Source organism: Pezoporus occidentalis, unplaced genomic scaffold, assembly GCF_034315485.1.
Source record: "Pezoporus occidentalis ecotype Australia unplaced genomic scaffold, CSIRO_AGI_Poc_V1 ctg4, whole genome shotgun sequence".
In the NCBI taxonomy this organism is placed as follows: domain Eukaryota; kingdom Metazoa; phylum Chordata; class Aves; order Psittaciformes; family Psittacidae; genus Pezoporus; species Pezoporus occidentalis.
The window spans coordinates 1,285,561-1,300,176 of NW_026915724.1; positions in this window are offsets into that span (position 1 = coordinate 1,285,561).

Here is a 14,616-nt window from a genome sequence, read left to right on the forward strand (position 1 = left end):
TTTATATTAAAAAGAAAGATCTTTATTTAGTTCTTATTTAGTTCTGATTTCAGTGGCCAATTAAGCTCAGGATGTGGACTCATGAAGAAAAAAATGTGCCTATGTGGTATGAATGCAGGGGGCTTCCTCTGTTTTTTAACGGAAGTGCAGTAAGTAAAATATCTTAATATGGAAGGGTATTGATGTCTTCCTGGCTACATTTAATACTACTGTCCCGTTATATATCCGATTGTGATATCCAAATTCTTCCAGTTTTTCCAAGGAAATAGTAGTTTCTGAGAAGTTTTTAAATATGATCTGCTGCTACTTTTTTCCTATTTGAGATACTGGAATTTTAAGTGTCTGGTATTTCTGATTTCTTGGAATGTTTCCAAAATGTTTCTGACTTGAAACCAACTAACTTGGCCTAAGAATATCACATTCTTTTGGTTCAGTCAGCAGTATTGACTGTTAGTATCATCAGAAGTTTTTTTAGAATGCGCTGGTTTGTTCATTGAAAGCTAGGTACTGTAATATACACATTTCAGACTAAAATCACAGAGGCAGACAGAAATTTTAGCTACACAGGAAAGAGAAATTAGAATCAGCTATACAGCTAATCCTGTAATATTAACTCTTCACTGCTCAAAATGAAAAATCAATTATACAAACCTAAAGTAGGCAAGAAATTCCTCAGCCTATAAAAGAGTGATGAAGGAAAGAGAAAAAGCCTCACAAACTTTAAACAATTCACTATCCAGTGTTTTGTACATGGCTTAAATGACAACATGAAATAATGCTGTGTGTTTTTAGATTAGACACAGCAGTTAGCCCAAAAGTTAAGTATTAAGAAGTTTTGTTACATGTCACTACATGCTCTAATTTTCCCTCCAAATAGATTTCCCATAGTTAGAACTGAAAGAATGTTTAAGATTCTATTAAAAAGAGACCACACATGGAAGAGGACAGCCTAGGTATAAAAAAAATGTAATACAACTAATTTTTTTGGCACACTTGAGATTAAGATCAGGGATTTCTGCTTACTATTCCACTTGCTATGTTTATGTATGTTTACCTACAAAATGATATTCCTATAAACACACCTAGCCCTTGCAGCATTCATGAGCAAATTTTGCAAATATGTACAAAGTAATTTAAGAACATAAAATTTGCCCTATTTAAGACCCTAAAAATAAACAAAAATATTTTGAGTTTATGTGGAAGCTTGCCAGCATAAACAAAATTAGACACTCTTAGCAAATTCCCTCTCCTCTTTTCCATACACTTCACTCCCTGCAGCTTTGTTCCTTCTGACACTCATTTACTTCATTGCAAAATGACTATAAAATGCTGCTTTTCTGATGTGCAAGCTATGAGATTACATGGGTTACTTTAGGGATGCATTTCCAGATTTTCAACCTTTTTCTTCTTAAAGTACAAATTAATTTGTTAAAGTAAAATACAATGCTCTATTTTAACATTTTCCTGAAAGGCACCAACCTGTTAAGTTCGAATTCAAACTTAACTAAATCTTTTACTTTATAGCTTACCTTCACGTCAGCAAGTAGTGCTATATTTGGAGCTTCTCACTTTTGTCACAAATAGTTTGGCAGATCTCAAAAGAAAACCTTTACTCTCTCATTTCCTAACTTCTCAAGCTGCCTTTTTAATACTCTATTATTTTCAAAATTTTAAACAGGTGCAAGGCTGGACTTAGTGTTTTTGCAACCAGTAAGAGTGGATCCATTTCCATCCATAATAGCAAGGATCTGAAGTATATCACAAAAAAATGGAAGTTAAATATTCACTTCAAAAATTTAAGACTTGGCATCTATTCCACAAGAGGGACCCAGTTATTTCTGCTTTCACCAAATAATCCTTGAGCTTTGTTTAAACATTCTTCAGCATTTGCTTCTTTCCTCCATGAGCTATGTTAAATGAAACCAGCTGAGTTAGCAGTGGCCTATCTGAATATATCATCAATAAACTTTAAAGCTTTGAAACTTCTGCTTTCTAAAGAAAATTCCAACCTCGATCAAAATTTGCCACAGTATTCAGAAGTTGTATCAGAATTATTTCCTTCCACATACAAGGACAGACTGGGAAAATCAAAGGCACTTTGGAGTTGACAAACTGTCCCCTACTATTCATGAAATTGAGAAAATAAAATAAACAAGACCCATTTTTACAGCAGAGTCATCCAAAGCACAGACCTTTGTGGCAATAATAAATGCAACTAACTTTGCATCTACCAGAGACCGTCCCATTTTGGGGCATTCTGAGCAGTATTTGTAAAAGCTAATCAGGAAAGCAATTATTGTATAAAAATAAACATTCTTCTAGGAGCTGAAACTCAAAAGCTTGCAAAATGAAAATTAGGTCTAGCAGCTAAGAATATTACATGAGTAGAACATGAGCATGAATGTAAACAACTTATTGGAAGTGTATTGGTAATTTATAATCAAACAAGAGGGATATATTTAGTATGGTTCCATAGCTTCCTGTTCTGGGTGTGGTCTATTTTTCATCAGGGACATAGATAATGAACTAACATATTTGTTCAATTTGCAAAAAATGCCAGACAGGGACAACCCGCAAGCATTTGGCAAGGCAGGATTAGAATTCAAAGTTGTCTCAACAAAACTGGCTTGAAAAACAAGATTCAGTTCAGAGCGAGAACCAAGCACTACGTCTAAGCTGGAATAAGCTGAATACACATACAATGAGAAACAGGTAGGCAATGGTCAGGAGGAGGCTTAGAGGACTACACACTGAATCTGAGACATAAGTGCTATTATCTATTGTGAAAAAAATATTGTCTAAATCCTATAAAGAATAATATATTTTTGACATTAAATCTACATCATTAAATTTAAGATTTAATATCACTGGGCATAAAAGCCTCAAAGTGGAGTTCAATTTGAAGCACCATCAGAAAAGCTCTAGAATAATAAGTAATTGCGTAGGAAATATGGTGAATTAATAAAGATGTAACTAAAGAGCAAAAGATATAGGAGAGAAAGAGAAGAAATACCTTCAAATGAAAATGTGGTCATGACTGAAAGGAAAGAAATTAATTATCTTCAATGTTCATTGGAAATGAGTGGTAATTTAAGGTAATTCAAACTAACAGAAGAGATTGGACAATACAAAAAAAAGCAAAAAAGGAAAAAGCAAAAAGTAGAAACAAAACAGCTCAGAGATGGGATGGGAAAGCTGAGCACAAGCAGAGACAGTTCAGGAATATTGCAATATCTCCATCATAAGATGATGTTTACTTATGGTTTAGACATAATCTATCCTTCCTTAGGGAGGGAATATGGACTAGGCAAAGACTCAAGCTATGGTTAAGAGTTTGTGTCCATTTTCAAAACACCCCAAAACTGATAAAATCTTGTGCATAACGTTGTATTGTGAATAACATATTCATAATGGTAGAAATGAGACACTACAAGAAATCTTACAACTGTCTCACTCTTTTCAAGCTTTTTTTAGATAAAATTCCAGGCTGAATTTCAGTTCTAACCACAATTGCTGGTGCATTTGTTATGCAAGTGAAAGAACGTTTAAGGATCAGTAGCAACTCCCTACCATAAGCACAATACAGTTTTGAGAAAAAATTCCAAGTGTAAAATTCATTTCTTAAAGCCCTTGATGGTTGAATCTGAGCCTGATGACACAGCAGGCAGCACATTAATTTTACCTTCTAGCAAGCTCAGCTATGTTTAAAACAGAAAGTCATGCTACGAATTGGAAATACATCCTCTAAACAAGAATTAATAGATAGGTCATAATACAGATACATAAATACTTTTATCAAAATGTGTCAGTGTTTATAAGGTTTCAAAGACAGAAGAAATACACCCTTTATACTGCTTTCTTTTTATAACATTGTCTTTCCAGCTTTTTCTTCACTAACACTCAGACTAGCTGTAAGGGGGTTTTCACTTCCTATTCAGAATCTTTTGTCACCAAATTGTAAATCCATAGCTAACATATTTTTAGCCCCATACATAATTTAATAAATATTCTCATGCACACAATGGTTGAGAAAATTTTGAAGAGAAGCATACACTGAAAATGTCCTGTATTTCAATTTTCAATAAGAATTTGTTTGATTTTTGCTAAACCTCACTAGTGTTTAATACAAACTACCATAAAAAGTTCTAACTGTATTTTTTCCATTATAATTTGATATTTTAAAGCTTTCACAGTCAGAATCCAACTTTATTTTTGATATGGAATTTGCAATCAAAATAGCCTACGGTAACACAAGTGAAGAGTTTTAGATAACCATGGTGGCTAAGCAGTTAAATCCAGATTTAGTTAGTTATGGATCAAAAGCTTATGGAGATGCTGAGTGCTACTGGAGCAAGCCAAGAAGCGTTGGTTGCACACTTGGTAAATATTTAAACCACAGTAACTGGATGGGTTAAATGATTTTTCCTTCAGGTCTGTTTTTGCTGCTAGACTGAAAGATAAAAATAAAAACCAGAAATAAGAGGCAGGAATACTATTTAGTGCCATTCAAATAATCGCCCTAAGGAAGAAATAACGAGTGATTTACTTTTATATGTTATTACTATATTGGCCTAAGTACCAAGTAAGTATTGCTTGTATAACCAGAACTTCCCTATTATTCCCCCAAAATCACTGCATTTATAGGTCTTTTTAAAGCAAATAAACTACTGGTAATTTTTGGCACAAATCATCCTCTTCATTATGGGTCTCACTTCACTGATTATGAATTGCTTACACAAAAAAAAGAATCAAGAAAACAATGTTATGAAATAATAAAATCATTAATATTTCAAAAGTAAGACAGTTGATAAAGAAGCAAAATAAAAATCCTCTAACAATATTTTTTGCTTTTCTTTGGTTGTTTTCATTAATTGTGCACAATATTTTGAGGCTTTGTAATATTTACCATTGCCATTTAAAATATATGTAGTACTTAATTCCTGATACTGTCATCGCAGTCTGGTCCTTAGTGAGCTAGAAACTGACAATGCACTTAAGGAAAGAAAATTCCTAAATGGAGATTGCTCCCACCTAAGCAAGAGTTGATTAAAGGCTTATTTGAGTGAAAATAGAGCCTGAAATGCATTTGGATCTCAGAAAACTTGAGAGCTTACTTTTCTTTGCACTGTGCATTTCTTCCCAAACTAGCAACTGCTGTTATTTTGGTCAAAGCCAGTAAGCAAGCATATGTGGAAGCTAACTTCCTATGGACAAAGTGTGGGTTACTCTAAAACATATTAAATATTCTCAGTTTTCTTTAACAAGTCTTTTAATTTGTGCTTCATTTTAGGCGTCATTTTACATGATGAATAACAGGGGTTTTATATTTCTTCTCTGAATCTTGCAGAATTGTTAATCACTGTAAAATGCCCATAAAATTTAAGCAGAATATTTTCTAGTGTAAATTATTATTTATCATCCCTCTTGATTATTTATCATCCATCTTGATAAACACATCAAGAAGTATTTTCAGAGAAGTTTGCAGTATATAATAACTTGGGGAAAGTCTGCATTAAGTGCACTACCATCAGAACGTAATCAGACAGAAATCACAAATCTCAGTGCTACGGTTCCCAAAGTAGCTGCAACTAATCCTAGGTAAGTTATAGATGCTTCAGGACCTCTAATTTTAAATAAGTCATCATCTTCTTCGTATGTAACACTTTATGTCTCTATAAACTGTCCCTTTGTTTATTTATGTCTCACATATATGGATAATATGCTAATTCAACGTTGCTGTGGGTACCATAATTCAGTTGATAAGTTTCCAACTAGTGCCGTTTAAGTTCTCACCACATCTCATGACTAATCTTGTATTAACATATTTGCACATATTCCTCATGCTCTGAAAATCTGTGATTAGTAACTGCACATAAAATGGAAAAGCATTCTGTGTCTCTTTTGAGTGTGTGCGATATTAAAATGTTTTTTAAAAGAAAGAGATAAATCCAGCAATTTAAGAAAAGAAAAAGCCTGCTTGATTGAAAATTGATATAAATGCATGGAGTCACTCATTTCAATGTGCAATGTGAGCTTCAAATGTGTTAATATGTATACACCTGACATTGTGCTGAATATTTTCTGAAATAGCTACACACTGAAATAAACATGATGGATTTCAGCCCAAAGACTATCCTTTCTAGAAAGACATAAGAGCTTGAAAATTGCTGTTCGGAAAGAAGGTACCTCCTGAACCATAACAATAGTTCATTTAAATGTTTCTGAGATTTTTTAGATCAGTCAAGGGCTACAAAGAGAAAAAAAAACAACATGTTTAAATATTACATTATTTAAGTTTGAGGAAATAAATGAAAAAAAAAACCAAACAAATTCTAAAATTCTAAGATAGCTTTGGGGAAATCATGAAATAGCTTGGGCTACAGCAATTAAATTTCAAGCAGTCAAGTTGTTTTCTTCAGTGCACTGATCTTGCCAGAGCTGTCAGTTTAGAGTAAAATAGTCCTAAACTGGGTCCTAAAAGATAATACAAGATTGTCTTCAAGTTCATGTCAAAAGTATGTAGTTTTCTTTAGAAGTATGATTTTAGATTTATATCTCTGCCAATGCAGATCTCGTACTCCAAGCTTCTTTTATCACAAGGAAGCTCCACACTGAAACATTCATAACTTGAAACTAAAGTCAGTTATTGTCTTCTCCACAATTTCGCACACTCACCTGAATCTTATTGCAGAGGTACATTTTACTTCCTAACCAAGCCCAAAAACAGATGGGAATTCTGAACACAAGTACTTTTTACGGTTCCACAGTCACTGGGTGTGGTGTTTTTCTCAGTAAGAAGTTGCAGACTTCTCTATTGATTGGACATAGTTTGTTTCACATGGGTTAAAAAAAAAGAAAAAAGAAAACAGAAAACAGAGAGTCTGTACCATCCTAAGACCATCTTCATCTTCCTATCAGACCTAGTAGTTCATTTTTGTGCCATGAACACTTTAACTGGGTGAACAAAGGCATTTTAAAGGCTTTGTATTTGCATATTTGTTTCAATAGATCTTCTGAAGCAGGATGTCTTTTTTTCAAATTCTGCAGGAGACAAACTAATTAATATTCTTTGTGGCACCAGGTCATCAAATTACCTTTGAGCCTAAAGGTTCTGTTGAAATCTGGTGTCTTAAAAGCAAAGTACATGCTTAAATGGATTACAAGATTAAATATATTTATGCCATCACTTGAAGGCAAATATGTGCCTAAACACTGCTGAACTGCTAATTTTATGATTGCTCATTGTCTAAAACAATTGCTCTTTCAGAGTGTAAGATTCTTATGTAACTCCCATTTGCTTCAGTAGGAGTGTTATTAGCTTCAGGGAAAATGGGAAAGAATTTGTATGCAGAACTAAATCCACACTTTACTCATCACCTAACAGTGTGTGCTGGAACAGTGTTCTTAATGAGGAGAGGAGGCAGGATGGAGGGGCAGAAGGAGCTAAAACCCATTAGCTTCCCTGTTAAATCCATGCCTGGGATTTTATGAAAGAACTCACAGAAACTAATGCAGTAGTATCCGGTCCTCACAGCTATTTGCTCAACAGCCAGTGACAAGTTCAGATGATGTAACTCTTCCAGCATGTACATTGTTACTTAAGTGACTTGCTAATTAATACCATGCTGAAAGAGCTTTGGTTGGGTGTCAAGCTACTCAGAGTTGGTCTCTGCAGCTTACAGAATGTTTCTGCTCCAGCTCCCTCTGTTCTTACTGTGTGCACAAAGTTGGCACTAAGCAAGTCTTTATATATATTTTTTTTTTCTTTTTTAGTGTTGGCTTGGTCTTTCTTTTTTTTCCCTCGGTTGCCTCAGGGCTCTTAATTGCTACATACACAGCACATTACAAAAGTTGCTCATAAATAATTCTAGCAAAATGAAATTTCTTATGTATCCTGGCAAGTTATCATTAATTTATTGCCACCAGAAAATTATTCTGGCAGTATCTTTCTGGGACAGGACCTGGACTGTAAGAATTTTTTTTTTTTTTTTAATGGAATGGAAAATCTATTTGAGAATGATCCTTTCAAAATATTCTTGAGAAAGCATCGTGTATGCATTTCATGCTCTGCAGATGCATGTGATTCTTTTATATGCAGCTGTTTTTCGGTATTTGGTGTGTAAAGCAGTTATAGTGATTAACGTATTTACTAGGAATAAAATACTTGTCTAGGATCTGCAATGAGCTTTCTAGATAAATTGGAAAAAGCCTTTAACCTCAGTTTTGTTTAGAGGTCCAGTACCTACACACGGTGCTTATTCTCAACTGAAATAGTAGAAGAGGACTTACCAAAGAACTATCCATACGAATACTTTGAAGAAATAAGTCCTTAGCAGCTCCTTGCAGTAATAATTCTTAGTTTCTTAGTTATGTTTCCTGATAGCAATGAACATCATTTAATATTTTGAGGAAATAAACTGGAAACAGAACATATAATTAGTACTAATAGAATATCTTATTTCTCTCCAATGATTATTCTCTGAAGTAATATAAAACAGTGATGCTCAGCCTTAGATCATTTGTTTGCTTCTCTCTTATAGTTCATCTTTTTATTTACAAAACAGTGACAAGTTGTATCAATGTCTGCCTGTGTTAAGTAAAAGACTTACAAACTTCAGTAAGCACTTTTTTTTCATTCAAATAAAAACAAAAGAATTAAGAATGAACACTGTATTACACACATACTTCTCATTGCTGAAGTCATTGACCAGAGTTAATATGAAATAAAACTTTATTAAAATATATTCACAGAGTTAGAGCTGTGTCTGTCTGGGACTATCTGTTCTCATAGGTATATAAACATATCAGTGTGGCTACATCAGGATCACAGTCCCATGCCAAGGCCTGGCACTACATCACAGGTTACAAAACAAAGCTTCCAGCAAACAGACAAACCTTTTTCACAGATCAGCTACAGACAGCAGTACACCTAACTCAGTCCCTCAATTTTAGATGTGATTCAACAATGGAATTTCATTCAAGGTATCTACCTTTTTTTAGAGAGTTCAGAAGAACTGGGTAAATATGAACCTGTTGCACCAAAATTGACTAGGCCCAAGATGCATTTCAATTAATTACTATGAATTCTAATATTTCATTTTAGCTATTTAAACATGATTGCACAATATCCCATTCAGTTTACTGGGAGAGACAGAATTGTCCCTAAAAGAGATTATTGCAGATTTGCTAAAGCCAGCTTCTCTGAAAAGCTATGATTTTCTACCGGAAGTGCAGAACAACACTGTGAATGTCATAGCTATAAAATGGCAACAAAAAAGCTGCTTCATCTGGTTAATTTATGCAAATAATCTAAAAAGCCTGTAAAGGTTAATCTAAGACAATATCACACAAGTGAACTACTAAATGAAAAATACTCAACCCATGTTATGTATACGATTTTTTTATTTAAACTCTTGATGGTAGAACTCATGAGAAAACCAGTGTGAAGGGTGGAGCAAGAACTGATAGAAGACCTTGGTCAAAACGCTTGAGGTCTTGTTTAAAACAGTAAGACCAAGTGATTTCGGGGAAAACATATGCTAGTGTCACTAGCCAGATTTCTTGGTTAGAAAGATTATAATACAGTGGGGGTTTTTGTTAGCATTAATCCTGGACTGTCTTCAGAGGGCCCTAGATGCATTAACAATAGGTCCAATCTTCAGAGAAATAGCTAAGTGGCAGAATATCTGAAATAAAGTGCACATTTCATTGCATTATGACTTAACTAGGTTGCTGTCAGAACAACTTGTCAAATGCAAATTGAACAGAGACTGTATAGAACTGTATCTTGGCAAAAACTCAGGTAAGTTCTTTGTGTATTTGTATTAATGATTCAATCAGTGAAAGAAAGCATAACAAAAGCTTAGATGACATTTTCCTATGTTCAAGCTTTCAAAGATAGAAACCATCAAACTGTGATACCGATATCCTGGGGGTTTTTGAGGCTAAAGAAAAATAAATCTTCAGGTACATAAAGCTAAACACTTACCATAAGGTCCTGGGTTCAGCAGTAGCAGTCATGTTTTTCCTTTGTGGTAGCTGGTGCAGTGCTGTGTTTTGACTTGCAGCCTGGGAACAGTGTTGGTGAAACCGATGTTTTCGGTTGTTGCTAAGTGATGTTTACCCTGGCCAAGGACTTTGTGAGGCTCATGCTCTGCCAGGGAGGAGGGGAAGCTGTGAGGAAGCAGAGACGGGGCACCTGACCCAGGCTAGCCAAAGAGGTATTCCATACCACAGCACGTCATGCCCGGGGTGGGGGGTAACTGGGAGTTACCTGGAAGGACACGGGCTTCTGGGTGGGACTCGTTTCTTGGCCAGTGGTATCGTATTCTCTTCCCTTGTTATTTTCCCTTATCATTGTTGTCGTTGATAGTAGCGGTGGTGATTTGTGTTGTACATTGGTTGCTGGACTGTTCTTGTCTCAACCCGTAGGAGTTGCACCCTTTCGATCCTCCTCCCTGTTCCTCCGGGAGAGGGGAAGGGGAGAGCCCCGGTGGGGGGGGCGGCCCTCGATTGTTGTCAGCTCGGCACCACTCACTGGGAGTGAGTGAACAAGTTGCCTGACTGGGTTTAAACCACGACAGTTCTTTTTGGCGCCCAACGTGGGGCATGAGGGGTTGAGATAACAACAGATCTGACTGGATTAATAGTCACTCCTCACAATGCTGATTTATTGACTCTCAAGGTTGTTCCTCTTGATCTCACAGTTTCAGTATATCGTATCTTATGTCCATCCAGTATTTGCTGTATTAGTGTTTTTCAAGTGTGGGGCTTGGGCTAAGGTTTTTGTCTCATTGTACTTTATGGTAATGACTTGTAATACAATAGAATGATTGATCATGAAACTGATCTGGCTTATGTTCCCAGTGTGGTCACCACCTTTATACTTTGGGAGGTACATAATAGAATTGCTTAGCAATTACACATCTTTTTTTTCCTTCTCAGGTGCTCAACCTGTGAAGGAGACATCCTTTTACCCTCCCAGTCGTCCCCCCAGATCATTTACATTTGAGAGTTTTGAAGTTTTTGAATGGTCTTTTAATGCTGTTGAGACTTGTTTGCTGATCGTGATGGGAATCACCATGCTAGCACGCATACAGAGTGTGTTTTGCCCACGACTGATTTCAAGAGTTAAGCAGAGTCATCTTTGGGTCTTGTCTAGGGTCAAACGACGACGTAGGAGGACCAAGAGATTTTCCCTGAGGCTGGACAGCCATGAGTGGCAGGGTGTGTGGGATAGTATGGGCAAGTATCTCGGTCAGTGGTCCCCTCCAGTACTTTGGAATTTCACTACCGAACAACTGCAAAATCCAGAAGAATTACTAAAACACTTAAATGAGGTGTGTGATCATTCTGGCCATACCAGAGATGGACAAATCACGGCAACGTGCTGGGGCTTGGCCTATGCTTACAGGGCCTTGTTCAACACTATCCAGCACCTTCAAAAGGAAAAGCATGTCGGCAGATCTGAGGGCAAAGCAACAGTCGCTACTCAAACTTTGGCTGCAATGAACAGCGCAGCCACCCCAGCAGCAAGTACAGCAGCTGCTCAAACTTGTACTGCAACAGACAGTGCAGTTACCCCAGCTCCAAGCACAGCAGCTGCACCACCCCCAGCAACAAGTACAGCTGCTACTCAAACCACAGTGATAATCACTGCAGCCAAACCAGAGGACCAATTCGTACCAATATCGGTTGCCCCTGTACGCAAGAGAAAAAGCAAAAAGGAGGCAAAAAGGGTGAAGCGAGATGAAGAAACAATGAATTCACCACCCGGTCCAGAATCTGATCAGGAGTCATCATCACATGATGAAGAAGAAGAGGTAACTTCTCGACCTCCGACCTCAACCGAGCTACGGAATATGCGAAAAGATTTTACCCGTCAACCAGGGGAGCACATCATCACCTGGTTACTCCGATGCTGGGACAATGGGGCCGATGGTCACGAACTAAAAGGTACAGAAGCCAAGCAGCTGGGATCACTTGCTAGAGAAGGGGGAATTGACAAAGCAATTGCAAGAGAGAAATGTCCCTCAGCCTTTGGAGGCGGCTCTTGGCAGCTGTGAAAGAAAGGTTTCCGTACAAGGACGATGTTACGAGTCGTTCGGCCAAGTGGACTACTATAGACAAAGGCATCCAGTCTCTGAGGGAATCAGCCATCGTAGAGATGCTCTATCACATCAAGCCGAATAACGGGGATACACCCATAGATCCAGATGAAGTTGAACGTACATGACCCATGTGGCGAAAACTTACACGGAATGCACCGTCATCATATGCCCATTCATTGGCAACAGTAACCTGGAATGACATAGTACCACTAACAGTGGATGAAATGGTTCATAAACTCCAAGAATTTGAAGACAATCTCACCCCTTCCATCATTTCAGCTGTGGAAAAACTGTCCCAGGATCTCAAACAATTGAGGGACGATCTATCTGATTTATCCAGCTCGTCAAGTGTACCAACACACGTCTCAGCTATTAACAAAAGGCGTCCTATTGTTCAAGAGAGGAGATACAGGAGGTATACGCCACAGGCTACCCTATGGTTTTACCTGCGGGATCACGGAGAAGACATGACAAAGTGGGATGGAAAAGCTACTTCAGCTTTGGAGGAATGGGTGAGTGAATTGAAGAGGGGAGCAAGGGTCAAGACTGATCGTCCCATGAGAGCTACGGCTTCAGTCTCTGGTGAGCAGTTTCCCAGATGGAATGGAAGAGCTGATTTTACTCCAGCTCCTGTGATAACAAAGAATAATCCCTTTTACCACGACTTAAGTGTCCAACGCTGTGATGACCATTAGAGGGGCCCTGCCTCCAGCCAGGTGGAGGTAGGGGACAATCGGATTTACTGGACTGTGTGGATCAGATGGCCTGGCACATCAGTCCCACAGAAGTATAAGGCTCTAGTAGATACCAGTGCACAGTGTACCCTGATGCCATCAAGCTGTCAAGGGGTGGAACCCATCTATATTTCTGGAGTGACAGGAGGATCCCAAGAGTTGACTGTGCTGGAAGCTGAAATCAGCCTGACTGGGAGAGAATGGCAAAAGCACCCTATTGTGACTGGTCCAGAGGCTCCATGCATCCTCGGCATAGACTACCTCAAGAGAGGGTACTTCAAAGACCCAAAAGGGTACAGATGGGCTTTTGGTATTGCTGCTTTGGAGACTGAGGAAATTGAGCAGCTGTCCACCTTGCCTGGTCTCTCAGAAGATCCCTCTGCTGTGGGGTTGCTGAAAGCTGAAGAACAACAAGTGCCAATTGCGACCACAACAGTGCACCGACGGCAATATTGCACCAACCGAGACTCCCTGATTCCCATCCATCAGCTGATCCATAGACTGGAGAGTCAGGGAGTGATCAGCAGGACCCGCTCACCCTTCAATAGCCCCATATGGCCAGTGCGAAAGTCTAATGGAGAATGGAGACTAACAGTAGACTCTCGTGGCCTGAATGAAGTCACACCACCATTGAGTGCTGCCGTACCGGACATGCTAGAACTTCAGTATGAACTAGAGTCAAAGGCAGCCAAGTGGTATGCCACGATTGATATTGCCAATGCATTTTTCTCCATTCCTTTGGAAGCAGAGTGTAGGCCACAGTTTGCTTTTACTTGGGGGGGTGTCCACTTGGAACTGACTGCCCCAGGGTAGAAACACAGCCCTACCATTTGCCATGGACTGATCCAGACTGCACTGGAACAGGGGCAAGCTCCAGAACACCTGCAATACATTGATGACATTATTGTGTGGGGCGATACAGCGGAAGAAGTCTTTGAGAAAGGGAAGAAAATAATCCAAATCCTGCTGAAAGCTGGTTTTGCCATAAAACGGAGTAAGGTCAAGGGACCTGCACAGGAGATTCAATTTTTGGGAATAAAATGGCAAGATGGACGTAGGCAGATCCCCACAGATGTGATCAACAAGATAACAGCAATGTCTCCACCAACTAATAAGAAAGAAACACAAGTTTTCTTGGGTGCTGTGGGGTTCTGGAGAATGCACATCCCAAATTACAGTTCGATTGTAAGCCCTCTCTATCATGTGACCCGGAAGAAGAATGATTTTAAATGGGGCCCTGAGCAGCAACAAGCCTTTGAGCAAATTAAACGCGAGATAGTTCATGAAGTAGCCCTTGGACCTGTCCGGACCGGGCCAGATGTAAAAAATGTGCTGTACACTGCAGCTGGGGAGAACGGTCCTACCTGGAGCCTCTGGCAGAAAGCTCCAGGGGGGACTCAAGGTCGACCCCTTGGCTTTTGGAGTCGGGGATATAAAGGATCTGAGGCCAGATATACCCCAACTGAGAAAGAGATACTGGCAGCCTATGAAGGGGTTCGAGCTGCTTCGGAAGTGATTGGCACTGAAGCACAGCTCCTCCTGGCACTCTGGTTGCCCGTGCTGGGCTGGATGTTCAGAGGCAGGGTCTCCTCTACACATCATGCTACATGGAGTAAATGGGCTACACTAATTACACGGAGAGGAGAATCAAAAAGAATGCAACTCCCACTAAGAACAGTTTAGTAACTAAGGTATAACACAAATCACTACTGCTACCACCAGTGATAATAATGATAAAGGAAATAACAAGGGAAGAGAATACAACCCCTCAG